Source organism: Oxyura jamaicensis, chromosome 14, assembly GCF_011077185.1.
Source record: "Oxyura jamaicensis isolate SHBP4307 breed ruddy duck chromosome 14, BPBGC_Ojam_1.0, whole genome shotgun sequence".
NCBI lineage: Eukaryota > Metazoa > Chordata > Aves > Anseriformes > Anatidae > Oxyura > Oxyura jamaicensis.
In genome coordinates, this window is record NC_048906.1 from 15,783,692 (window position 1) to 15,811,264 (window position 27,573).

A 27,573-nucleotide genomic window follows, 5' to 3' on the forward strand; every position below is an offset into this window, starting at 1 on the left:
TTAATCAAGTAAGGCTAGCCATACAAATTGTCTTACTCTGAGTAGAAGGCAGAAGGTGAAGCTGAAAAGTATCTATGAAATTAGGTATACTTGCAACAGCCATTTTTAAAGTGAATTCATTATTAGTGGAAGATAGGGACTGCCAGTAAGAAAACTGATGCTTCCCGTGCAGCTTTCATTGTTATGCTGAAGCGCCTTGACCCACAGAGGTTCTCAAAATGCTTGTAATGCCGTGTTTGAATAATCCATACAACTCCTTCTCTGTAAGGGAGATGAGGTGCTTTAGATCACCATATTTACAAACGGGCAGGAAAAGATTAAGTGACTTATTGTACACCACAGGTCATACACCAGCTAACTCACTGTCAGAGCCAGAATGTGAGCTGTGAATATATTAAAGCAGAAATGGGTCACATGGTCTGGGTTTTGCTCGTTTCTTTGTTACTTTCTTTGCTTATAGAAAATAATAATAATAATAATGACGGTTTCTTTGCTGTGGCCATCCATGTATCACATATGTAGTTACAGGGGCAGATCCTTCCAGCATGTGCCCCAACAGGCCATGCACTTGCAGCTTCATAACCCCTGTGCACATTGCTGTTGTGGGACTGGACACAACCACGGAAAGGTGGCACAGAGTAGCGAGATGAAAATCAGGTGAATTCTTCTATTGTGGCATAGCAACTGATCACCTTTGTGCAATTTTCATAATTTTTAAGTCTCTTCACTTTTGGCATCAAAAGGCAAATAGCACCTGCAGTGGTATTTGGCTGCTTGTCCATTCATCTGTGGAGGGCAACGAAGAATTTGTTTCTGTGACATCTTCCCCGGGGGGTTTGAGGACAACAAGAAGATAAACATTCTGGTTAAGGTATCAGGTTGAGACTTATGAGAAGACACTTGAGTTCCTGGCTTTGTCACAGACCTCCTCTGTGACACCTCCACTGCAAAGCACCAGGCAGCTGATCCAGAAGAACACAACACAGATTTCACCTGGGTCTTGCTAACATAGGAGTTGTGTATCCATAAATGTCAATTTGTTTGGTTAATTTATTGGAAAAGGTCACAGACACGGGCAGGTACTGTCTCTGCCAAATAAGATGTTTCCTGATGTTCACTAGGGCTGCCAGGCATTAGTGCTCCTAAGCAAAGGTGACTTACTATGTTCAAGTGAAAATAAACATTAAATATAACATGAGAAATCTGAGTGCTTAAAGATTTAAACTATTTCTCCTTCCTGCAATCACCTCCCTTTGCTTGGCTGCGCATCCCCATTTGGATACTGAGTTTAGCTTTTGTACACCCAGAAGCAGCTGTCAGCCCAGGCATAGGCTGGGACCTACAGTGCCATATCTCCAGTGCCATTTCCTTACCTCCTTACTCTGTCTTCCTCCTTAGAAGAAAAACCTACACCCACAAATTCTTTCTTTCTTTCAGGAGGCCACATTAACAATTACCTCCGTTCTGATACCGATTCTTCTTCACCCTGGTCTTCACTTTATCCTGATGGGTTAAAAACTGTGAAAACAGGTCTGCATAAGCATAGGTGATGCTAGGACTACATTGAATGGTTATCATATTAGAATTATCCGTCATGTAGTAAGGAGTAGTTATGATTTCTTTCTATGTAGCATGTACAGTCTGCAAAGTTCAGTACGAAGGTAGGAACTGATCCTGCAATTTTCAGCCTGGGTAAACCCAATGAAGTCAGTGGATGGATCAGATTCCAGCATGGAAGATTAATTTTGTAACCTGTTTAACAAGCAAACCTCACAAAATCTCTCAGTGATTAAATAAAAGAGGCAACTGAGATCTGCATTGTCATTTTTACTTCTAATGAATGTTCTAACATTGGTTGAATTAATCATTTATTTTGAGGGGCAGAGAAAAGATCCTAGGCAGGGAATAAATTAGAACAAGTGAATCAAATAACAGAAAGAAACTTTTTAAAAATAAACTTGGGAAGATACACCTTTTGCTTTGCAATGAACAAAACTAGGTCCTAGAAGACATGTCTATTTCTATCACTCTCAAATGTGAGCCCTGAACCTGCAGGGAGCTCTGTGCAGACAGATCCAAGAAGCAATGTGATGTTGTTCTTCAGTGTCTTGAGATTTGATTTCAGGTCAGAAATTCCCAGTAAAATAGACAAAAGTATTTTTCTCCACTTAGTTTTTTTGTGTGTGAAAGGAATATCAGAATTATGAAGCTTCATTGTCCCTACAAGAAACTGCTAAAGTGAAAGCCCTCTGCTTTTTGATAAAGATGTGACTGTTGAATTTTTCCCAAATAAGGCCATCTCTGAAGTATTATTAGGAATTTGAGTTCAGGAGGAGGAAGAAAAATTTTGATTAGAGACCCTTGGCCTCTGATTGTTCAGATGTCAGACCCTATTGTCATAGCCATCGTTCTGTTTTTCCTGTGCTCTGTGCCAGCTAGCAAAGCTGGAGAGGTCAAAGTGCAAGCAAGCCAAAAACCCAGGACAGAATAAAAAAGGTATCTTTGCTCTTTCTTCATAAATTAATAACAAATAAATGAGATGTGGGATTTATTCCTCCCCTTTAAGACAATTTTCAGAGGGCTATTTAAACAGCAATGATCACTCCAGATATTTGAGTAGAGACTGAGAATTAATTGCTGGAAAACTGCCGCTATATGTGGGGTCTGTGGAGGAGGAGTTCCTCACACCAGTAATGCCAGAATTGTGCTATGTTGCAGCGAGGAGGAAGACACCAATTAGACTAATAGAAAGAGCAGGGCTGGGAGCACAGAGATAAACATCTGGAAGGCTCCCTGGGGCAATTCCATTTGAAGATTTAAAAATAGGAAGGATGAATTTAACTGCAATCCCGAAATGGAACTGAAATTGGGAGATATGTTTGCAGGTGGAATCACATAATTGTACTTCATCCTATTATCAGCAATAGTTTACATTTAGGGGAGTTTGGGAAGCTGGGCTTTTAAAGAACATGGAAGGAGAACTGACAATAGGCCGTGGGAGGCAAGATGAGAGCGTGGATTAACATTTCCACAGTGGTGAAGTCAAAGCCAAATGTGGCATCCAACTACCTTTATTTGTTCTCAATATTTAGCAATGAATATTAATTACATTTAAAGCAAGCTGTTTTGTTATTCGAATATGAGCATTAAGCATTAGTTGGTGCTAACATCACAGCTTAAAGCAGCTGGTGCTAACATTGCAGCTTAAAGCAGGCTGTCATTCTTTTGGAATGCCTTGCTTTCTAGGCAACCCATCCCATCTCCAGTGTAGTGCAAGTGGAGGATCCTTTTCATTCAAAGTAAATTTTTGCTATTATTGTTATTTATTTATTTATTTTAAATCAAGATTTAAGCATTTAGTTTCTTTGAGAAAGTTTTGGAAAAATGTTCTTTCGGGCTGTTTTGGGTATATTGTATTTGAAATAAATCTGGTGCATGGTGTGTTAGTGGTAGGGTTTGTGCAGAAAAGAGAGTTACAAGTTTTATTATTTAGATATGCTATGCTTAGAAACACTTAAGTTGATCATTTATAAAGATAGCCTATGGTCAGACTTCTTGGTCTGAGATCCTTCGTGTAAGATAATTTTCAATATTTTTTTTTTGTTTGATCCTTGATGTCTGCAGTTGCTGCATTAAACAAAAAGCAGGATTCCTATGTTCATCATTTACCTTTTCTACCAAACATATGTTTATTTATATTATATATATATTATATACCCCCCATTATTTCTTCCTGATTGTACCTGGCAAAGGAGGTCCTTGCAGAATCACCAGTACTCTGCCAATGTTGAAAGCTGTTGCCTTAAGTGATATGATGCCTGTAGGAACATGTTTTGACACAATTTTCCTGGATTTTCTGGAGGCTACTTCAGTGTTTTGGCAAACTGCAGTTAATGGTACTCATTTTACTCATTTTATTAACAGGATTTCATGCTTCTGAATAGCTTCAAGGAGATGAGACCCAGAGGTCCTTCACAGCAGAAGCTGAAGGAGCAAAAGCCATTTTCCAACACAGACCAAGTCCCAGGAGGTTGGAATATTTAACTCACCTTGTCAGAAGCTTTCTAACAAAGGTGAGTCTTCTAACTCTGGCCTCAGATCAGAACAAGTGGAAGATTTTGAATGCTCTTAGCTGGTTTTCAAATGTGGAAAGACCTACAGCTGCAAGTAAAGGACTGCCACTTTTATTTGATGATGCTTTGGCAATTCAGTCCATCAGAATCTAAAGCTTAAAGCACTAACCTTCCCCAATCCACATGGGAAGCAGTACCTCCAAGTAGTCAGGCTTCTCCAAGTAAAAACTCCAAGTTTTACCTAAACTGAATTACTCCAGGGTAGACTCTTGAGACTTTTTATATGTTCATATGGCAATGTGTATTTTTGAAACCTCCTATTAAAAGCTCTCTTCTAGGATCTTTAGGGAGTCTGCCATCACTGACTTCCTTGGAACCACTCACTTTGTGGTTTCTTATATACTTTCTTGGTGACATCAAGTGAGATTCACACACCAGGCAGTTATCTTTTAGATTTTACATGGTAGAGTGCTGCAGAGGACTCATCTGAGAATCACTGAAAAGATGAGACTTGAGCTACTTTGCCATTTCTGCCCTGCATGTTCTAATAAAACTTTAAATGTAATTATTATTATTGTTGTTGTTGTTGTTGTTATTGTAAAAACCAGTTGTAAAGGGCTAGAGTGAACTAAAGCACTTGGAAGGCCCATCTACCTTACTGTCTCACTTGGTACCAACACAACAAGCAGCTTTGCTACCAATACCTTGTCTAACTGCTAAGCTGCTCCAGTTTTGTTTTTATAACCTGTCTGGCCTGAAGTTTGAAATCATGTCAAACTGCATTTGATCTGAAGCAAAGCAGCCCCCAGTGTGTTTCTTGGGGATATTTTCATCCAAGAAAACTGCAAGTTAGCTACGTGGTGCATGCTCCACGCATTCACAAAACCACTATGATTTAGATTTAGTCTACAGCAAGAGATCCTATTTTAGTCATCCTGTGCTGTGGAAATTGTTTCCAAGATTGTAGGAATCAAGCTGTTCAACACAGCAGAAACTTCATCTGTTTCAGGATAACATTGCTTAACTCAGAGCTTTGCTTTAGTCTTGCATGCATCGTTCAGAGTTAGAAACGTGGTGCTGGAGGTTACTCTGAGTTGCCTCACCTTTTCTTTTAAATATGACTGCCTTTATATACATTCCTTTCCCCTATGAATTCCACCTTTACACTGCTTTTCTTATTATCGTGCCTTCTTTTTTCTCACCTCCTGACACTTCAGGGGTAAGAATCCAGACAGATCTTTGGAGAGGGCCAGCCACTCACCAGAATTTACTGCTCTGAAGAGACTGTTCACCTCTGTCCTATTGTTGGAGAGTCTCTGATAAGATATTGATTTTGTAACTTCTGTATTGCTCTGTCAGACTTTCTTCCCCTTCCCATCCTCTTTTATTTTTTTGCCCTACTTGACTGGTTTATCTCACTGGTAAAACATTAATGCCTACTCATATTTGGAGCTGCACAGAGCAGCCGATCCAGATGTGGAGACCACCAGTTTGTGCACTTGGCACTGGTACCAAGCCACCACTATATGGGCCCAAACCTCTCAGATTTCAAAGAGCTTCATTTACCTCATTCTGAGAAGTCAAGAAGTAGGACTGAGAATCTACAAAGAGATGAGAATCTGAATATTCTCTGCAAATGTGAAAATTACAGGTTAGTAACTTTTTTTAGGCATTTGCTTGATTACACAATCAATTCTTTTTGACATGTTGCTAATATAGTGTAAGATGCCATCAGGTATTCGCAGCATTAAAGCTTAACCAAAACCAGAGAACAAGTCAATAACTAACCATGCATAAGTCAATGCAGAGATGGATTATTCTATGAAATCTTGATTATTTACAGAAATAAAAGAAAAACAACAACAATAACAACACTGTTCTGAGAATTTGAGTAAATGTAAGAGAAGTGAGCACATTTTTCCAAACCTTTAGGGAGAGTATGTGAAAAATGTGTAACAAGAGCTACTTACTAAATCGTGGACATATCTTCCAAGTAAAAGGGTAGAAGCCTGTCCCTTAAGCAGTTTAAAATATTAGGAATCAATCCTGCACTAGCAGATTGGACAGTCTGAAGTACTGGTGACCCAGACACTTGGAATTGGAGGAAGGCAACAAGGGCTGTAGCCAGCACAGCTGCAGCTCCAAGAGAATGAGTTGCGAGGCCTAAGGCTCATGTACTCCTTTTCAGTGGGAATATTCCCATGCATAAATTTACACACACACATTTGCAGACATAATGTGATTGATGTCTTCCTCTCTGTATGCTATAATTTGAAAGCTGAATACAGTTTATAATAAAGGGAGTGTTATTTAAACATGAAGGTAACTTGATGTTTAAATAGGTTATATTTTGAGGGTGCTTTCAACCTGTTACCAATCAGTTCTTGATACAATAGCTAGGCACTAGTTTCAAGGAAGTTGGAAACTTTTTCCAGTCCACCGTCCTCATTTCCTATGTTTCTGAACAGAAATTGATAGCAAGGTCACACAGTCCCAGAAACATTACACTGAAAGGGTCACTGCACTTAAAGAGGTCGCTACTGTTAGTCACCATTCCCATCCTTTTGCTGGACGTCACTGCCCTCAAAGCAAGGACAGCTCACCCACCTGTGAATTAGCCCTCAGACTACTGCAGTTCTGTATTAAGGCTAGCCCAGGCTTGAGTTATTTTCCTTTAGGGTACTGGGCTGACCACAGTGGCAATCCAGGACCAGGTTCCCCGGATAATCAGATGTCTGTGCCTTGGAAAGGAGTAAGGCCATGGGCTGGAGGCAGTGAAACCTCTGGTTTTAATCTGCTGCACCAAGCGTGTTGGAGCTTCGTTAAGCATCAGGTAGTGGTAGTGATGGAGAGGGGCTATACTACATGAGATGTACTACAGGCCAGCATAATCTGGAATAGCATAATTCTACACTCCAGAGCTGAATTTTGGCGGGGTGTGTAGCACTCACATATACGGATAAGCTATTTTTTAACCTTGCTAAGCTAAAAGTTGAGGGTTGGCTATTTGGAAATTAATGGGACATCCTAAATTTTCTTCAACCCCAATAGACAAGACAAAAGTAAAGGAGTTATCTGATACACACAGCAGAAAGACAGCAGAGGAGGAGGAGCTGCAGGTGGAAAGACCCTAGCTGGTTTTTAAAGGATTGCAAGAACAATGCAGAAACAGCTGTAGATTGTGGCAGTCAGAGCCTGAGTGGAGGGAGCTACAGCTGAGCATGGTGGTGGAGGAGGTAGGAGTGGAAGCCCGGGCATACTCACTGCCTGAGGGGAAGGGAATTTCCATGCGTAGGCAGAAGTCCTGGAGGGGAAGGATAAAATAGCACAGATGGGGTTCCTGAGAGCAGGGAAGCCCACACATGTATCCAAATCCCGTGACAGGGTGCAGCTCTGAAGAGAGACACATTTGTTTCATGTGGATATCACTTTGCAGTATGATGGCGCATGCCTAACACTTGGTTTTCTGCCACCTAGTAGTTGGTGTGGTCTGAAGCACTGCAAGGAAAGTGCTATTTCACAGAGACATGTGCAAACACATGCTCCTTGTGCAATACTTATGCTCCCACATTCATCCTCAGTTCTTTCATTTGGGTTCATTACTTTTTCTTCCCCTTTATTTTGGGGAAAAAAAAATCACTGTTTTTGCAGAAAGATTATGCCACCATGTTATAATCATAAGGGAAGCCAGACCTTTTCAAAGCTTAATTCTCCAAGAGCACTTTGAAAATTCCAACCAGAAAACATTTATGAGGAACCTGGAGGAAGCAAGAGCTGGTTAAAGAGTCGTTTCTGAAGATTTGAGAATTTGAGAAGACAAATAGCAATAACCTGCATGAATGAGAAAGGCCTATTGGTCCTTATTTTGTTGTTCTTCCTGTTCTTCTGGCTCCATCAGCTCTGTGCCAGTCCCTGCCTGGAGGAGCTTCCTCATTCTTTCCCTGTTATTTTTGAATCCACCTCTTTCCATTTCCCAAAGACAGAATGTAAAACTGATTGATCAATAAAATAATGAATCTCATGTTTCATAATGCCAAACAAACATTTCTAGAGCAAAATCAAGGACCATTGTGGAAACACCAGCCTGCACCAAAGGCAAGAAAGAGATGGCCAGACTCAGCAGCAGCAAGGCATACAGAGCTTATTCTCCTTTCTTGAGAATTAAGTCTTTTTAAAAATCTTTCTGTAGAAAATTTTATTTTCATTTGTTTTCCTAGATTGATGTTGTATGATTCTTCCTGCATTATTTAGGGAGAGATTATTTGGCCACATGATAAACTAACACAACAACCAATTACATACTTATTGTACTAATTGAGAGTTTGTGTACAGAAGAATCACCATAGAAATTATATGAAATAAGCTCATCTCAGTGAAACAGAGGGAGACAGAGGAAGACCTGCTATTAGAGCAGGAAGAGCATAGACCATGTCTTTCCATCTTGATCTGTCATCTTGTTTTGCATTAGCAGATGCAATGATTCTCTTTCAAAAAACACATTTGGTGACATTTAAGAAAATCTGTAGTTTACTAGATGCTCATGTATGGCATTTCTTATATTAAACAATGACATGAATAAACTCCTTGTGGCCTGTATTTGTTGCTAAATGCTTTTACTGTGCAAAAGACACTGAATGGGGATGTTACAAACGGAAGGCGCATTTGTGTGATGTTTTGCAGTCAGCAGCCTGGTGTTACCTCTTCTGTTTGGGACAGTTCCTGAACCCTTATGCTAGAAACACAAATGTTGCAGGAAAACTGTTGCAGGAACGGTTCCCAAGAAATTAGGTTTGTGAAACATCTATGGCATTCCTGTTGGAAAACGTGAATCTTACCTTAATGGTTTAATGGGGAAGCAGAAAAAGAGGCTAAAAAGGTGAAAGAAGCACAAAAGTATAAAAGCAACCTGTAAGTAATTTCAGTTTGTTCCAGGGGAATCTTGTATCAGAAAAGCAAAATGGTTCTGCCATGCATCTGGAATTCAAAATTCACAATTTCAGACTACCAATCCCCCAGTAATTTGCTGCCAGGGTTATCACTCTCTTAGAACATTGCTGGTGAGCTGGAAGAAATGCCAGCTGCTTCAAGAACAGAGGCAACAGGGCAGTGAGGTAAAAAAATTAAGGAGTTCTGCAATTTGTTTCCCACTCTAATAAAAAAAGGTGAGCACCAAAATAACAATTATAAATGTATTTTTCTTGTTTTTCTTTTAAAATCAGTTCCTTAAACTTTACATTGTTATATACCAAACAGGACAGTGTTATCTGTAAAGGTACACTGTTACTGTCAATAGGCTTAAGAGAAAGAAGGAAAGACAGTCGTTACCATCACCAAAAATATCAACATAGAACTATGGTTAAAGGAAGACACTGAAAAAATATAAAGGGAACCAAAAAGTACTTGGGACGAACCTCTTAACATTCTGGTCTTTCACAGAGAGTGCTGTCTGGAGTAAGCCCCCAAACGTGAGCACTCCTCAGCTCATCTGCCAGCACCAGCTCGTCCTGCAGGGAGAGCATGGGGCAGCAAATGGGTGAATGCAGGTCCCTCTCCTGGGGAGCTGTAAGGTAATCTGATAATAAAATTACCAAAATATCATCTTTAACATGCCTTGCAAGCTAAATCCTCAACTGTTGTAGAACTGAAGGCAATACATACACGTCAATCCAGTCCACTGGAGGTTGTTTATGCAGCATAGCGTATGAATCATGCAAACCTCAAGTGACACTACATTCCTGGAGAAGCACAATGAAAAGGAAAACAATGTGCCATAAATGCATTTGTAGTAATCCTAAGGGTCAGATGACTTTCCATGTAGCCTCAGTGGTGGCCATAAATCCGGCCTGCACCGCCAGTGAGCGCCGAGCACTGTCATGAGACACAGAGGTGGTCGTCGCAGACCAGCTCCTGATCACTTGTCTTTTCATTATATTTTGCATATCACAAATTATCTGTTCACTAAGAGCTTTATAAGGGCAAGTTGTGCTTGGGCTGATGGAAACACAGCCATCAGTGGTATTATTTTGGAGGTTTGAGGGCAGTTCAGTGGCTGGGGTGAAGCCGGCGTGCCCAGAAGGGCTCTCTGCCTCCTGCTGCCCACGGTGCCTGCTGTGAGGTGCTGGAGAACGGCCCTGGCCCTGCCTCCATGATCCCACAGGCACTGCAGCTGGGCAGCGTGTTGCTTTCTGGTGTTTATAGGAGATGAGATGATTCCTGAGCTGGACAGGCCGCGTTACTTGTGACTGCCTGTGTCAAAGCTAGTATGTGCCCACCTGCTTTCAGTGGTGAGGAGGTGCCCTCTGCGCTGGCCTATGGAACTCTTGTGTGTAGGGCTGCACTGAGCCCCACACGGCATCAGGTGGGTGAGGAGGGAAGCCCACCCTCCCTGCCACCTCCTGGCTTTCTCTGCTGAGGAAAATTCACTCACTGTTCACAGGAGAGACAAGATCAGCCCTCAAACCGGTGAATCCGTGGTGCTCCTAAGGGCTTGGGGGACAAGTTTCCCCCCAAAACCTCATTCTGCAATGTGTATGTGCACATGTATAAATCCATGGTATGCACTAACTCACAGCCAGTCCCGATTTACCCATTTGAGGGGCTCTGCATGTCCAACACAGCCACGCGTGCTCCTCACACCTCTGTGCAGCCCTGGAGCCTGCTTCTCACACAGCCGCAAAAGGCCCTGTCTGTACGTCATTGCCCAGCCAAAAGTCCAGGGTATTTAACCCAGTTCCCTGTGCAAATAAAGCACGTGTGCCTCTGCTGCCAGGTTCAGTCAAATTTGACATCTCTTCCTTTACCATCTTCCTCAGCCCTAATTGACTATATTTTAACACCATTCTTGCCTTTCTTCCCTTATTTCTCAATGGGTTGCCATGCTGCAGAGAGCAAAGGAAGCAGCCTCCTCCATGCATTCCCTGCTCCACCCCTGGGGATTGCTCCCTTCCCAAATTGCTGGCAGATTGAGATGTCTGGCATCCAGAGGAGGGGGAAAAACAAACAACTTGCTCTCGCAGTCCCAATGCCACTTTTTGCCTCCTCTTTGAAAGCAGGTTGGCTGAGCTTGCTGGCTGCAAGCACGCAGTCAATTAGCTGTTGCATGGCTGGGTTCAGATGTAAAGAGTTGGGGACTATCAGTTCAGGATGCCACAATGAATTTTGTTACTGTGCTGGCATAGAGAGGCACCTATGTGCTTTTACCCTCAAATTCTGGCTCACATGAGGGAGGTTAAACTTCTGAAAAACACAGTGAATTAAACTTCTAGAAAAATTGGCTGTGAACTTTTTTTTTTTTTTTTTTTTTTTTTTTTTTTTTTTTTTTTTTTTTTTGCAACGTTCAATGGTTCGGCTCAGCAAAACAATCAAAGGGCAAGGCAGAGGCATGCCTTTTCATTGCCTGCTATAAACCATCAAACTCAGACTTTGCACCATGTAGAAGTCTGTGTTATAAACAAGCTCAGCTGCTATCATATTACCATCCTGAGGCTGATTTATATAAACTGCCTTTGGAGATCTGATTAGGCTCAAAAAAACCCATACACCACATAGGCAGACTGAATTGCTGGAAATAAATTTTCAGTAACACTACTAATTATTCAGGTATCTACTATTGGGAAATCTCTGGATCAGGAAAGTTGCATGCACTTTCTGGAAAGCTTTAGGAGGTAAATAATCAATAGACTATTTTTTTTCTTTGAAGAGGTTGTATCTCTATTCTGTACATGCTGTATATTCAGGAGCAGTAAGTTCAGTTCAGTAAATTGCTGGAGGGACAAATAAATGTATTGTAATGTTAAGGTAGTGTACAAGGAGATGCATTGGGTCTTTTTAATTTATGCCATGGAAGGAATATTTATAGCTGGTGAAATTCAAAGAATTTTCAGGAATACTTGCAGAGGTCATGATCAGGACTACTTTAAATGTACATACACTCTTCATCTTCAACTATAAAAAGAGTTTCTATAAAAGCATAGAATAAAAAGAGCAATATTTCTTCTACTCAACATGATATATATATTTCCATGATATAAGTCCACCTCACAAAGATTTTTGGGGCAAAACTCCCTCCTTATTTATGTGGAGATCTAGACATACTTATGGCCGAGAATATATTAACTCATACTTGTTCAAATGGCAACGCAGTGACAAAATCAGAGACTTAGCTGCTTAAAAAAAAAGCTGAAAGCTGCCCAAAATTAAGTTCCAAAAGGTGCTGCTTCGTGCATTGGTTCTAGCCCAGTGTTACTCAAAAAGTAGTCCAAATGTCCTAATCTTTATCAGTCAGAAGTCTCTGCTGTCCTGGATTCCCATGCAATTGAAAGCAGAGTCATCTGCAACAATGGGAGCTTTATTTATCCCGCACAATTGCTGCCAAAGCAGTCCTGGGACTTCCATGAGACTGCTATGATTATGTTTGGAGTGGGATGAATCTGGCAAAGCGCTGCTAAACTGCTGTATCACCAGTCTCAGGTCTGCTGGCTGGCTGCACTGATGGGCAGTTTTTGTGCAGGGTTGCTAAGAAATTTTAAAGCTTTTAGGAGACTGAAATAGCAGTCAGTGTTCAGTCTGCCTACCCTGGTAGAGACTCATGATTGCTCTACCCTCTAGAGGCAGTGGAGAGGATGTAATTGCTGCTGCTACAGCAGATGATGAAGATTTAAGGTAGGCACTGTGGTCTGCGCCCAGCCCTGCATCCCGCACATATGACTCCCATTGAGGACGCTGACAATTTCAAGAAGTAAGGAATGAAGAAATGAGGAAAGAGTAAAATGTGAAACATTTTGCATAGTCTTTCTGCTGACTCCCTGGACCACATTATGAGATTGTACGTTCTTTTCATTATTCAAAGTGACAACAGGTGTGTACCCAAGGAACAAGAATTTAAGTCTTGTTTTTGTTAGGGACATTCAGCACTTTCAAATATGCTGCAAGGCATTTGTCAGCTGCAGCATGGGAGAAATCTGTGGACTCCTGAGTGTCCTACTGAACTGGTCATAATCTTGTTAGCCTCTCTAATATGACCTACTTCTTCCCTGGACTAAGAGTCACCCTGTTTTCATAGGAGACAATAATGAAACTAAATCTGCTTTCCAGCGTGTAGGACTCCCTAAAGAAGAATGATTTGCTGGCAAGTCTGGGCTCGGTAGTAGAGGCAGCTGTACTGATAAGTTCACACAGAACAAGCTCTGCCGTTCAGAAGCCTTCTTGCAGGACATTATTACCAGCCTTAGGTAGCAGTGAGAATTTAGGAGCATCAAAGTGATAACCTACCTAGAAAGCTCAACTGATCGCATCCCAGAAGATGGAGCCATTACAGCAGAAGGACTCAAGCACTCTACATCCTAAGACATCTTGGCATCTTTAATCATACAATATTTAACTGCCTCACAGCTGGGGAAAGCTCTGGGTCATTCTTATAAGGTCTGGGTCATTCTTATATTCCAAATATTCACTGAAAATAAAGTATCAGTGTGAATTTTATGTAGACTAATATAATTCCTCTTTTGTGAATGTGCATTTTTGTTTATGTACTTTTCCTGGCTCCTCAGTAAATGAACTCTCTAGACCTGAGGCTGAATCAAAGTTCAGACGAGGACAGCACTGCTGTGGTGACCACAACTTAAAGAAATAGGGGACAACAAAACAGTGTGGAGGTTATTCTTTGAGGTGATTCTGTCCTAATTTTTTAATGGGCTAAAAAGGCAGAATCAAGAAGCAAATAAAAGATAAAAAGAAATTTTATATTAACTGTACACATACTTACTTGAACTCTTGCCAGAGTGAAGGTGAGAACCTTTTAAACAGCCAGCTTCCACGCATGAGTGCTTCTGCTCATGGACAAACGTAAATGATTGCTCATGAAACAACCACTCAGCTCTATGGTTAGAATTTGGATAATTAAGGATTCTGAGGGTGTATTTCTTCGCATATAACCCTCTGTGTGAGAAAAACACATCGAAACTTTGGTATGCCAGAACAAATGTGAAAGGCAGGTGCATGCCAAGCCTGAGAATTTGGGAAAAACAAAAAAACAACAACAAAAAACCAGCATATATTCTGCTACCAGCATTAAATTTGTGCTTATTTTTAAAGATGTTGGTGAATATTTCCTATCAGGAGTAAGTCTAGGCTACTTATTGGGTTTGGCTTACAGAGACCAGACAGAGCAGTGAGGGTGAGCTTACGCCAAAGGATTCTTATGCCAGATTTTGAAGATTTCAACTTGGCTTTGAAGATACAACCTTGTCCTGATGTGCAGTTGCAGTATCCCAAGATAGGGTCGCCCATGTGAGGCAATTGGTGTGGGTTTTCCCAGGTGGTCTCCATCATTAACTGCACTGCACTCCAAAGGCAGAGTTGATCACAAGTAAAGTGATGGATATAAAGGCAAACTGTGAGATGCGCTGCCCAGGCAAAAGGAACTTGTAATTGATCCAGAATTAGAGCCCAGTGTGAAGCCCAGAGTATTGCTGTGACAAACCCCTAACATGCTAACTGTGACAAACTTCTAAGCAATGTGTGTAGATATAGCCAAAGTTTGTGTGCAACATTTGGCTGTTATTTCTATCTTGAGACACATTGCAGTTATTCAGGAAGGACTGTATCACAGCTTGCAAGACCATATATGTAAGGTAGGCAGTGCATGCAAGGTCATGGGTGTAAGAAGGCTTCTCCCTAGTTATCAGATGCCTGGGAGAGTCTGTGTCATCCTGACACTAAGAGCAACAAACCCCAGTGTTGTAACTCAAAGAAATCATAAGCAAAGCATGTAGATTGCCAATGGCTTAGAGATGTTTAGCAGTTCCCTAAACATTCATTTCTCCCCACCATCATCACCTTGGTTTGCTTAAGGTTGTTTGCTTTTCATTTTGGTTTAAACCTTCATTAGTTCTTGCATAGCATCAAAATGTGAGGCCCTTAGACAACAGCTTGTTCACCTTCTGCCTCTAATCCCAAACCCCAAGGCGTAAAACATCTTTCGGGGGAAGATAAAAATGTACTGCTGTGCTTTATGAAGAGACTGTAAGGTTAAATCAGGCTCTAGTGAAAAGATAAAATGCAAACCTCAGCAGTAAATAAGGGTTAAAGTGCTCACATGAGGTGATGGGAATGGTCTACAGCAAGGAGCTCAACTTTCATCTCCTCTTGCTTTGTTTTAGCCATGTTGCTCTCTAAACGTGTATAGTAGCCTGTGTCCCAAGAAGTTTACACTTCTACAGTTCTACCACTATTACAGGCAATTATAATGCAATGCTTAAATATTAGGACAGTTGTTTTACGGTGATAACATTGATTGGTGTTGGAAGGCTTTTAGTGGAGAAATGGATATTTGGAGTGCAGCTTTATGAAAGATAAGAGGTCACCAGTGATGAAGCAGAAGTATCAGTATTAGTATACAAAATGAGATAAAAATTTCTGTTGGTGTAAAAAGTAATAAAATAATTGTCATTGAGCAAAGAAACACAAGGACCAATCTGAAATATTTCTTCAGTCCTCCCAGATTTAGAAGTATCAGATAAGTAATTTTAATTCCTTCATTATGAATAAAATGGCATAGTCTGCATCCTCTCTCTTAAAAATATAGATTACTATTTTTTCTCATAATGTTTTGGAAGTGTAAGCATCCTGATCTCTGATTGACATTAAGCATCCCCAGATAAGGTTGCAGTAATGTCACTGGATATTACCTCAAGAGCAGGCAGGAATAGGAACAAAAGTTCAATTTAAGCTGAGCTGACAGAGATGGATGTGGAGCTGTGTCTGAGGAGTATTCAAGGCCAGAGCAATGCATGGTTTCCAGGCTTTGAGTTCTTTCTGCTGGTTATAATTGTTAGTAATACATTGATATGGTGGAATAGCATAACGAAACATTTACTCATCAAGTTGAAGCTGTCTATTTTCTGCCCAGAACTTTCTTTTTAAGAAACTTTGCCAAAACTCCTGATTTTTTAAAATAATATTCCTTATTTTAATAAAGATCATAAGCAGAATTTCGGGCTCTGATACAGCAGGATTTCTTCAGTAAGTGTGCACCATGTCTACCCAGCAGCCACACATGGATCTGGTTTTCCAGTGCTAGCCCCTGCTCTGAATCTCCCATCCTATTCTGAATAATATGACGGTGCACAAAGCCTCAAATCATGCTGCCAGGGACAACAAAGTGAGATTAGCATTATGACTGACTCTTGTGATCTGTTAAAGAAGGACATAAATATTACACAGCTTGTCTCAATTCTAAAATACAAAAGTTGTGAGTTTTTAGGGTTTCCTAATTCAGTGCAAGGCAGAGCCACAGGCAAACTGCATTACATTTCTGTGAACTGGCAGTTCCACTTCTTTTATGGTAGGTATTTTTCATTCCTTTGACCAAAACTGGGGAAAGTAGTCTTTCCATTCACCTCCTATTCTGCCTCCCACAAAAAAAGTTTGAGTAGAACTTTTCTGATGCTGCCAAAAACTGATATAGTACATTAAATACAGCACTATCACAATACGAAGCAGTCATAAGGCATCTCATTCCTGGCACACGTGTGCTGTGCAATGGTGAAGTGATTGCACTCCTCCGGTTCCTGAGGTTACACAGGCTACAAACCAGGTGGTGGGCTGCTATCTGCCATCCTTGCTCATGGGAAGTACAAGTAGTCATGAGAATGAGGTGTTATTCAAAGTGAATATGAACGAGTGAACAGTTCTGATCTAGCGTGTACATTTTTAAGAATGAAACCTTCTGCAGGTGAGTTCCTCCTGACTGTGTGCTCACTGGAAGCCAAAACATGCTCCAGAGGTGACCACCGGGAATAGAAGCGGAGGGCTCAGATTAGACTTCAGTCAAACATCAACAGCTAGGAGACAATGGAGATCTTTATTTCCTACCAGCAACACTGCATTTGGGCCAGAACACAGCACTGGTCTCAAATTCCTGTGGGATTTTCTGGAGAGCTTCAGCCTCCCAACCTCTTTTGCTGTTGTGCATAAAACAAATAACCTTTTTATATGTGGTACATATCAACTTGCTTAGAACAATAGAAGAAAAGAAAATGCAGCCCTGCCTCCTTTTGTTTAGTAAGTTTTCAGACCAGTATGGTCTAATAGTTCATCCAAAAAAATACAAAGGAATGTGACACTCACTCTCTTGGCGGCAGGATGGAAGGCTGATTTAACTGGGAAAGCCAGCTCTTGACAACAGAGAAGTTCCTTTCCTGGGCAGTACCAAACATATAGGTCCACATCCTTGGCTGTTACAAAAGAGGTTTATACTCTACCAGAAACCATCCCTATTTTTCCCAGGTTGACTCCAATAGGGAAGATGAAAGGCAAAAACGTTAAGGAGGAACCAAGATACTAAAAAGGTTAGTATTTATAGCACTGACCTGTAACAGATTCAGACAGATAAACTCCTGCCATCAAATGGCTTGGTTATCTGAAGGGCCTATATGCCGGTGGAAGGCCACTGGCATCAGACACCGGAATTGTTTCTGAGCGGGAGGCACAGCTTGTGATCTCAGGAGCCAAGTGCACCCAGGGCACTCATAAACCACCATCCTTACCCGACTTCTCTGTCAGACCGATACGTGGTGACTCCTCAGATCAAAGGTAAGGCCCCACTCCTCATTTGCATAAAATAAAACTAGTTGCACATGGTCTATCAGGAAAGGTACAGTTAGAAGCACTGGCGATAATAGATAGTAGTGCTGTGTGCTGGGCATTAAGTGTAAACCATGGATCCTGGCGTGCTGCCACCACCAACTGCCACACCGTAAAGGTGCGATAGTGCTGGCTATGGCGGTGAGCCCTCTGAGCAGCACTGCTGTCACCGGTGCCGTTAATGGCAGATGTGTGGCTAAACATCTTATGCAATATCAGTCTCACTTGTACTCCTCTCCTCTCCTCTCCTCTCTCCTCTCCTCTCCTCTCCTCACTCATGAATGAAGCAGCAGTGGTGGTCTTCAGGACAGGAATCCTTATCCTCATTCACCTCTTCCTCACAGAGTAAAGAACTGACTGACTTCCATCTGATGACTTAAGAAGTAATTTACTACATTTTGATTGCCTAAGATTTTATATTTTGTCTATTGTATCCTCACAGAGGAGAAGTAAATACAGGTAGGTGACAAGGCAAAGCACCTTGAACCAAGCAGAAAGGCGTAGTGATAACAATTTTATCACACCTATTTCAGAAGAAGCTTGAATATTGGAGAAAATGGTAGAATGGAAGTGAGAAGACACTAAAATGCATTGCAGCTTTATGGATGAACTGCAAACCACAACATCAGGACAGTTCTATCCCAAAAAAGAAAACCCCGTCCCCTAACCGTTCTGTGTTGCACTCAATGCAACTGGTCTGTGTTGCAATGTTGCACACTGATGATGCTGGCTAAATTTTACCTCTGGTCAGAATAAAGCACACCCCAGCTGCACTGCACAGTTCATTTTCCTGTCCGTGTGTGCACAGCATGCACTCTATGTAATGAAGGATAATTATGTCCATACATAATTACAGATAAAAAAGCAGCGAGTGAGATGCCAGAGATGAGATCAGTATGGCAATCCTGAAGAGATATATATCCACCTGGCACATGGTTTAAGGTCAGGCCTGAGACTAGGGTCAAGAAGCTACTTCTCTCACCAAACTGTTGCATGACCATGAGGAAGGCATTTAACGTGGGTGTTTTGGTGTTTTATTATTATTATTATTATTATTATTATTGGGGGGGGGGTGTTTTTCCCATTTCCCATGTGATGCAAATTAAGGTGATTTTTCAGATGAACATCACTTCTCTGCAGAGGACCTATGAAAAACTCATGCAATGTTTGAATCATTTAAATGTTCTTTCCCAAATATCCTCTAGCAAAGTTTACAGAGCTGCACAAAGGCTGGAAGCCTTACAGGAGTTTAAAGGGAGTATTTATAAATTGACTAAGCATTGATTGATAGACAGTATACAGATATTCAGAGGCTATAACTCCAAGGACAAAGCAGATTTACAGAGGAAAACATAATCAGAGCAGGTCTACTGGAACTATGAGAGAAAAAGGAAAACATTTTCCAGTTTTTGTTTTGTTGGGATATATGGATATACATATTGGAGTGAAAAATTACTACCTAATAGATTTAGAATATGACAATATAAAACATTTAAAGGTAATTTAAAGATAAGAAAAAGTCCTTACTTGGTGAGAGGTTGCCTTGCTCTGCATATTGTTAAAGGCTAGACAGGAACATTAAATCATTTATTAGACCAAATATATATATATATTTTTGCATCTGAAAAGGCATTAAATTTTGAGCTGATGCCCCCCTACTGTTAACAATTGGCTCCTTGTTTCTCTTTTTGAAATTACTTGGCTTTACCATTAAACTGTTTGCTAATGCACATTTTTCCTGTGTCTCTTTCTGTGATCTATGGTTTTGAGACCTCATCCAGTCTTTTAAAACCAGTGGAAAATCCACACTGAGTTCAAAGCACATTGAATCCTTATTAAAAACAAACAAACAAACAAACAAACAAACAAAAAATTTCTGTCTACTCAGACCATTTATTTATGAATGAATGAACAAAAAATACCTCACAAGTAGGTTCAGATATCTGGAAACATATGGGACAGCTATCCAGCTATCCATTCACAGAAAGGGTAAAGCACGTTTCATCCTTCTTCCCTGCTGCTCTCTCACCAGGAGGCGAGGAGATCACAGATCTAGAGGCAGCCAGGAGCAGGTTGCCCAAGGAGGTGGTGAAGTCACTGTCCCTGGGGGTGTTTAAAGAAAGGTGGGACGTCATGCTTAGGGACATGGTTTAGTGGGTGATATAGGTGGCAGGGGGACAGTTGGACCAGATGGTCTTGGAGGTTTTTTCCAACTTTAATGATTCCATGATCAAAAGGAGGGCTACAGAGGAACACGTTCACCCCTGCACGATGTGCACAGAACTGCACTAACTTTCAAGGGAGCTGGCTGAGACAAAGCAGCCCAGCCACACAGCTGAACGTGGAAAAAACAGGGGCATTGTTAAAAACCATTCCTTTGTATGAAATTCCTTTGTGTTTACTTCTCTGAAACACTTTTTAAAGGCCATTCATATAATGCTGGAACAAGAATGGGAAATGCCTTGCCTCAGACTTCCTGTTGTCAAAGCAAAAAATAATCCAATATCCTTCTGCCTGCGAGCTGGCGTGGGCCCAAAATGCACTGTGCTGTGGCACAAGGGCCTCCAGACAGGCTCCTGGTGGAGCAGGACCATGGTACTGGTGTGGCATGGCTGGGAACACACCCTCTGCGATGGGCACCACGCCTGCTCTTCCGGGTCATTTTTTATTTTTAATTCACACAGTCAGAGGAATGGAGAGAGGAAGAGGCGGGTGCTACACTGGGTTGAAGTCCAAAGAGCATTGTTTTCTCATTATGAACACTGTGTTGCCATCATGGATAATTATAATCTGACATCTCTGACATCTCAAATCTTTTTTTTTTTTTTTTTAACTGCCCCAAGGCACTGAAGCCAGAGACTCCTTGGTGACAACCCAGGAGATGTCTGTTGTTCTTCCTGGCTGTGTATGTTATTTTATGGGGATTCTAGGGTATTGCTGTGGACACGCCAAATATTAAAACTTCATTATACTTGTGTTTGCAAAACAGATCTCAATCACTCTCCATCCTAGACAATTACCCTGGCAGGCAGATTCTGGAGAAATAACAGCCAGAAAGAATGAAAACACTTTTCAATTGCTTTGTTGAAGAAGTAAAATCTGATGCAAATTCACTTAGTCAGCCAAAATACTCTAACACAGCCATATTCCCAGAGAGGCACTTTTCCCATTTGTTAAAGTCAATCTACTTGTTCCTCCTAAACCTTTTTCCAACTCTAGCTATGTTATGAAGGGAAATGTTTTACCTGAAAACTACACAAGTACATAGATCCTCAACATGAAGCAGGGAGGTGTGTTCCATCCTCACCCTTGGCAGCCTTTCCTGTGTGATCGCATGCTGAAGGGAGAAGCACGAATCACTGCCGGTCCCGCTCCTGTGAACAGAGGGCTCAGGTGGTCAACACTTGAGATTCAGTGCAAAAACCTCTTGACATTAAGAATTAACAAGGCACTGATGACTTCTGATATCTTCTAGTCCCATAGGAAAAAAAAAATAAAATAGTAGCTGAAGCTACTAATTGATTCTCACTTCCCAAGCTGGTAGCATTAATTTGGTAGGGCTACCATGAATTTACTGCAGAAAAAAAAAACTAGTGATATCTACCATAACTGTCTCAATTTCATGGACACCATGGTCTGGTATTTCTGTCATTTTGTGAGTCTGAATTCTTTGGGCTGTCAGTGTCTGCTGGGGCCTCCTTTACCGAAGGACACCAAATGCAGGTCTGTCCTAACTGCCAGCCAGTTCAGTTTGTCTTTGCATTATCTTTCCTCGTGCACCGTGCAGCCACATTTATTTCATGCAGGTATTTAGTGCAAATCTTGGAAGCAATTAGTTTTCATAGGGAGTTTTTCAGCCACTGAAAACAAGGCTAGTCAGCGGTGAGACCTTTAACTGCGATCTACCTTCTGTGATTAAAGCAATACTCCTTCCAGGAGGTTCAGGAAATGTCACTTTTATGACAGCTATTTCACTAATTAATATTTCTGGAATGTTTTCTTGCCTCGGAGAAGATAAACTCCTTTTCCTGTTTCTGTCCCTACAGTGGGTAGTAACCCCTTGACTCTGGAGAACTGACTTCTAAAAAAACTGGGACTAAATGGGCTCAGTTCTGCCACTGCCAGCCAGCTCTCGGGCATCAGATGAATTTCCAGAATAGCAGCAAGGCATCCCCAAAGCCACCTCATCTAGCATCTCTGAAAGGGACATGAGAGATTTGCTATGCAGACTAATCCCTAAAATTATGAGAAGGTGTCTCAGCCTTCAGCATCGCATGAGTTCCTATACCAGTTTGCAGTTTGCCATATTACCAGCGTGCTCCTTATACTAACGATGTTCTGTGTCTGTCAAGCAAACATTGTATGGACATGTAGGAAATGGGTCTGCAAAAAGTCCTTCCTCATATGTTGTGTCTGCCAGCAAGAGCTCTGCTGAAAAATGTTTCCTTGTGAGATGGGGGAGTTCATCCTGACTTCCTGGAGAAGGGTGGCTTCAGTCCCTATGGAGCTATATACGACTTTTGCGTCCCTGAAGGTAGCTGAAGGCAAGCACAGCGCCAGAAGGCCCACATTCACTACAGAGGAGTCTATCCTTCCACTAGGAAGTTTTAGGGCCTGACAAATGAAAAGAATGATATCTTGGTGAATTGAAGCCTGGGATTTGTGCAGATAATGCATGCGCACGTTGCTGTTCTGCTATTGAGAGACATCTGCCCATCACGCAAAGCCCTTGCTCCAGGTACAGGTTTGGGCAGGCACCACCACTGTGCCCAGTCCCAACTGGTGGATGGTCCTGGGAAGATATGTGCCGCCCCTGTTTTTTTTTTTTTAATTATTTTTTTTTATTATTTTATTTTTTATTTTTTATTTTTATTTTTTTTTTTAAATCAAGAGAATCCTGAGGTGGGATAAAAGCTTAATCCCAACCAGCCCATGTCTCAGGAGCACACATTTTTGACAAGTGGATATGATCTGCCTGTCCCCATGCAGGTGACCTGCTGTGTCTGAGACCACCTCCCAGGACCACAGCCCCACGTGGCACCCTGCAGCCCTGGGCTGGCTGCCACTGCACAGAGAGGGATTTCCTGTCCTGGTCCACCTGATATAGAGCTCTGCGGAAAGCTGATGCTCAGGTTTCATGCCAGATATCTACCCAAAATTATTCAGAAACTTCTTTTACAGTAAATAAATTATAAATTTACATTTACTTCCTAGAAAGCTCCCCTCAAATCATGGGGAAACCTTTCATTTAATCTCATGATGGAGCGATGGAGCACTATCATGTTATCTCACTAGGATGTAACACAGGAATGCTTTTTGGTTCTCTCCTCATTCTTTCTGCAGTAGGGTCCTACTTGCCCAAAGACAGTCCAAACAAGACCCTAACTGCAGCCAGGTCTGTACATCTGTCTGCTCACAACCCCCTTCCCAAAGACAGGTGCAGTGCCTGCTGCCTCCTGCAGCAGCAGCCCTCTTTCTGAAGTTTGCAGGGCAGCTCCCGGGGGAGCAGCCTCTGGTTTCACCAAGCATTCATCCCAGGGTGAAACTTACAGATGGGGTGCTCGCTTCCCTGCAGCCACCCACAAATGCGTATCCAAGTGTGACCCTTGGCGCCCAGCTGCAGGCCAGAAGATACCACCGGTAGGACCAGGCGACAACCTGTATCACCAGCAACAGCAGTCACTGCAGCTGCCTGGACAGCAGCAGACCCTGGCATCATGTCCTCCCATGGGTCTGTGCCTCTGCCCCCCACCCTGCATCTCTCCTCCCTGCCCTGGGCATGCAGCTGGGCACAGCAGCACTGCCCCATGTGGGGCTGCCTGGGGAGGGCCACCCCCAAACACCATCCAGGCAGCTTGGAGGCAAAATATCAGGAAAACCCTCACAGAGGTGACCTAGATGCTTACTGTCATTTTCTTAAATGCTTGCATTGCTTAAAGAAAGTGCTGCTGGTGCCCAGGCTGTGGGTCACCACATTTGTAGAGCCACGTCTGGGGACCTCCTCTACTCTTTGCTCTGGGCTTTGCAGCACTTTGCACCATCATGGTGGCACAAGCTGCAGGGCAGGGAGGAGAAGCCACTTCTCCCATCAGGTATTTTCTTAGGAACCTTGCTTGATCCGAAATGCATGATACTTGAAATTCCTGAAAACTAAGAGTACAGAAACACCTGTAGGCCCATGAGATATAGAGGGTGCGAGTGAATTACTTGGTTTAGTTTTGGTTTAGTGGCATTTAACATATTGTATTTTAGGACTGATGACTGGATGACATGAGCGACAGTGACGTAATTCTCCCATGTCAGCTGGCTTCGTGCCTTTGCCAGCCTAGCAGTTCACCATGGCACTGACTTCAATGAATTAGGAAATTTATGAGAGATCACTACTCTCCCTTAGTGGCTGTAATTTTCCAAAACTGCCAAAAGATAAATCTACGTCACAAATGGCTTAATTCCACATTTCTTATCTCAAATCTCAGTGGCCAATAGATGTTTCTTTATTGAGCAGAGTTGAGCACTTGAGCAGAGGGTTGAGCGCAGGTATTTGACTGCTACAAGCACAGAGACAGCATCGACGCGCTTGCTAAACCCCCTCAACAGGACAGACCTGGGAGAGCATCACAGTATAGGCAAAGCTTGGTTGTGCTCCCCATAGCTGGGAGCAGATCTGAGTTGTTCAGAGGCCTCTGGGCTCTGCTCTAGGGTGGGATTTAATGACAGACATAATCTGACCTAATGGCAGTGATTTCCAAAGCACTCAGCTTTATTGTGCATACCTTTTCAATCTTCTTTCTTCCTAAATACACATGCTGCCTTTTACATTTGTTCTCCTGGCTAATCACACAGTCCCTGGAGCAGTCAAGGAAAACAGGCTGTCTTTAAAGAGAACACATGGCTGAGTCATTTTACAGCAGAGCGAGAAGACAAAACCACAGAGCTCGGGTCTCAGCCCTGTGGTCACCCTTTTCAGTCCCCAATGCATCACTTACGTCCTCAGTGCCTCAGTTTCTCTGTCCATGAAATGGAATTTACCATAATATTTGTCTGACATCAGCCTGTGAAGTGGCTATAATGATGAAACTATATTAAATATTATCTGAATTTAATGGATATTTTCAGGTGAAATGAAAAATCTTAATATGTTGATAAGACATTGTAACTTACTTGAACTTGAAGGTGCTGGAAGTCATTGGTTTAAGTGTTATTTAAATTGACATAATTGAAAAAATTACATATAATTGGAAGATATCTCCTTCCCCCTAATAGGTAAGTAGAGTGGGTTTTTATGTGAAAGATCAGCATTAAGGTCTGTGAAAACTACTTCTTCCCAGAAAGCATAACTTACCCACTAGTTATCCCAAGAATATCTTTTTTTTGAAAGCATTTTCAATGCCATTTAGTAATTCAGGATCATATTTTAATTTTGTTGTTTCCTCAGAAAGACATAGAAGCCAGTTGTAAACCTGCACAATGAAAAAAAATCAAACTCAGGTTAAGACTATAAGTAGCTCCATTTGGATTTTGAATATTAGTCTAGATATGCCCTATACAGAGCAAGGCACTAAGATCCTGAGCCAAGGGTGATGTAGTACCTACAAACACACTGGATAGAAATATTTCTGGTGAGGAATTGTCCATTGTTTAGGCCTCTCACACTTCTTTAAAGTAAAAGAAAGATTGTGGTAACAAACTAGTCCTGTTCTCAGCCCTTACCAGATGGTTCTTGCAGCTCCCCAGTTCTGGAAAGCTGACATGTTAGGAGGCCATGGGACAGATCCAAGTGTCTGCTGCCCATCTTGGTCTGCAATGCAAATACCTCACTGAAACACATCTCTGGTGTGAAGAGATTTTCTGATGCTGTAACCATGAGGAAGTGGCTTTCATCAAAGCGTGACAATGACTCTGTTGTATTAAACCTGCTCTTGATTAACAGCAGGCAACAGCATCACAGTGTGACAATGGATTGTTTCTGCACACCCTGTTCCCACAAAGCACCTGGCACATAGGATACAACCAAACAGACACAGCTTGGTCTCCTCCACTGCTGGCCTGAGGTTCTGATGGCTGTGGGAGAGGACCAGCTCCATCTTTCACTCTGAGCTGGTGCTAGTAGGGAGCTACGAACCATCAGGCAGCAGCTGCCATGGATGCCCCCTTTCTGGAAATCCTGCTGAAAGATAAAGAAAAGCTCTACCTCAGCACAAGGTTTTTCAAAGGTGAACGCAGTGATGCAGGAAGGGGAACCTCCTCAAAGCTGCTGAATTCATCTCAAGTTTGCAAAGTCAACTTTGATGTTAGAGTCAAGCTTTGAAAGGGCCATCTCTCTTCTGGTCCCTGGAGAGAAGAACGTTTCATTGTTTAGGCCACAGGCAATGGCACCAATACAGTTAGTGTGTACAACGACAAATGCTCTGTATCTTAGCATGTTCATACTTCAAGAGTCACCAACAGGGATTTAAACACATCTGAGTGCTCAGCAGGCACTGGGAAGGACAGAAGATTGTTTAAACAAACGTTTGCAGTCTTGCTGTAACAAGAATCATTGACAATTAAAAAAGTCAGCTTGCAAGGAGCCTTGTACTAGGTATTGTATGCAAGTCCCCTTTGTACTTGAGGGTCCTAGCCCCCCAAATATTGTTTTATGTAAAATGAGTGAATGCTCCTAACCAGCGCATATGCTGCTCTGTGTGCCACTGTCCCAAGGACATCAGTCTCAGAGAACAAAGTCAATCGTGGTCCATCTTCGCAGATGCTAAAAATAGTGCATATCTGCAGACCTAAAGCAGTAAATAAAAGCTCTCAGTCTGGAGCTCTTGTAATTAAAAGGTGACTTTTGGTGTATCCCTGCTGGGGAAGCTACCCGGGGGGAGGGCAGCTGTTTGCCCAAAAAGTGTGAGCTGAGATGGGTGGGGGATGTCTGCTTAACAGCCCGCATTCCTGGGCTCTGCCAGCTTCCTTTATCTTCCGATCTTAATGTTGAGAACAAACAACCATTTGTACTTGAAGCAGGCTGACTGATGAGACAGGCATTTCAGGTGTACAAGTCCTACAGTGTTGCCAATCTGTAATTACTGCACCAGGCATTTCACAATATTTTGTGTATTTTTTTTTCCCAAAGCTGGAATCTCATCAATTTGTGAGAATTTCAGCCTAGATTTCACATTATTATTATTTTTTTTTCTAACCTGCAACTTGCTGTTTCAGAGGAGGTGAAAGTGATTTCAGAAGACCTGTGATTTTAGAAGCAGTGCTCTTGTACTAATCATTATGGACTGAGACAGGGAATTGCTCTCCAGATGACCCCCACCAGCCTGAAGAGCAACTTCCCCCACATTCCCCCCTGGGAGGCTCAGGGATGCAGTGGACTCACGCGGTGTGGTATCACTGCATCACAGCATCAGTGTGGCTGAGGCCAGGGCTGTCCCTGGGCCCGTCTGCTCCCCCAGCCCCAGCACGGCCACCCCGAGCAGGGGACCCAGGCCCGTGTCCAGGCGGCTTTGGGAGCTCTCCAAGGAGAAGACTCCACAGCCTTTGTGGGAAACCTGGGCCAGGGTTCAGTCATCCTCACAGGAAAGAAGTGTTCCCTGAACAGCATGAAGTTTGGAAAGCAGGAAGAGAAGAAGAAATGTACTGCTCCACTTAGAGAAGCACTGTGTACAGCAGCCACTTTGCACAAGAGCAGCTGGTCGCAAGGTTTAGTCCAGCAATAGGCCCCTCAGTATTTCTTTGGATTTTCATGTTGCCTTTGTTGGCCTTTCTCAGGAGGTGTTTCTGGGTATGTGTGCGCTTCCACACCAGCTGCAGTGGACGTGAGGTGGTCACACGACCCCTGTGATCAGTGGGCACCCTCAGGGCGGCT

At 42.3% G+C, this 27,573-nt stretch overlaps 2 long non-coding RNA genes across 3 annotated transcripts in view; one reads left to right on the plus strand and one right to left on the minus strand.

Moving 5' to 3' along the window:
- LOC118174518 overlaps positions 1-27,573 on the minus strand; it is a 37,425-nt gene continuing 9,852 nt past the window's right edge. Inside the window, exons 1-3 of one of the 2 annotated variants that reach the window (XR_004754676.1) lie at positions 25,656-25,671; positions 9,485-9,645; positions 1-786 (exon numbers count right to left, since the gene is read on the minus strand). This is a non-coding gene — a long non-coding RNA (uncharacterized LOC118174518). Of the gene's footprint in view, positions 787-9,484; positions 9,646-25,655; positions 25,672-27,573 lie in introns of those variants that run through there. The other variant, XR_004754675.1, reaches the window with a different exon arrangement.
- On the plus strand, positions 9,538-26,411 carry LOC118174517. Its single transcript, XR_004754674.1, has 3 exons — positions 9,538-9,640; positions 17,361-17,422; positions 25,648-26,411. It is a non-coding gene; the product is annotated as an uncharacterized LOC118174517 (long non-coding RNA).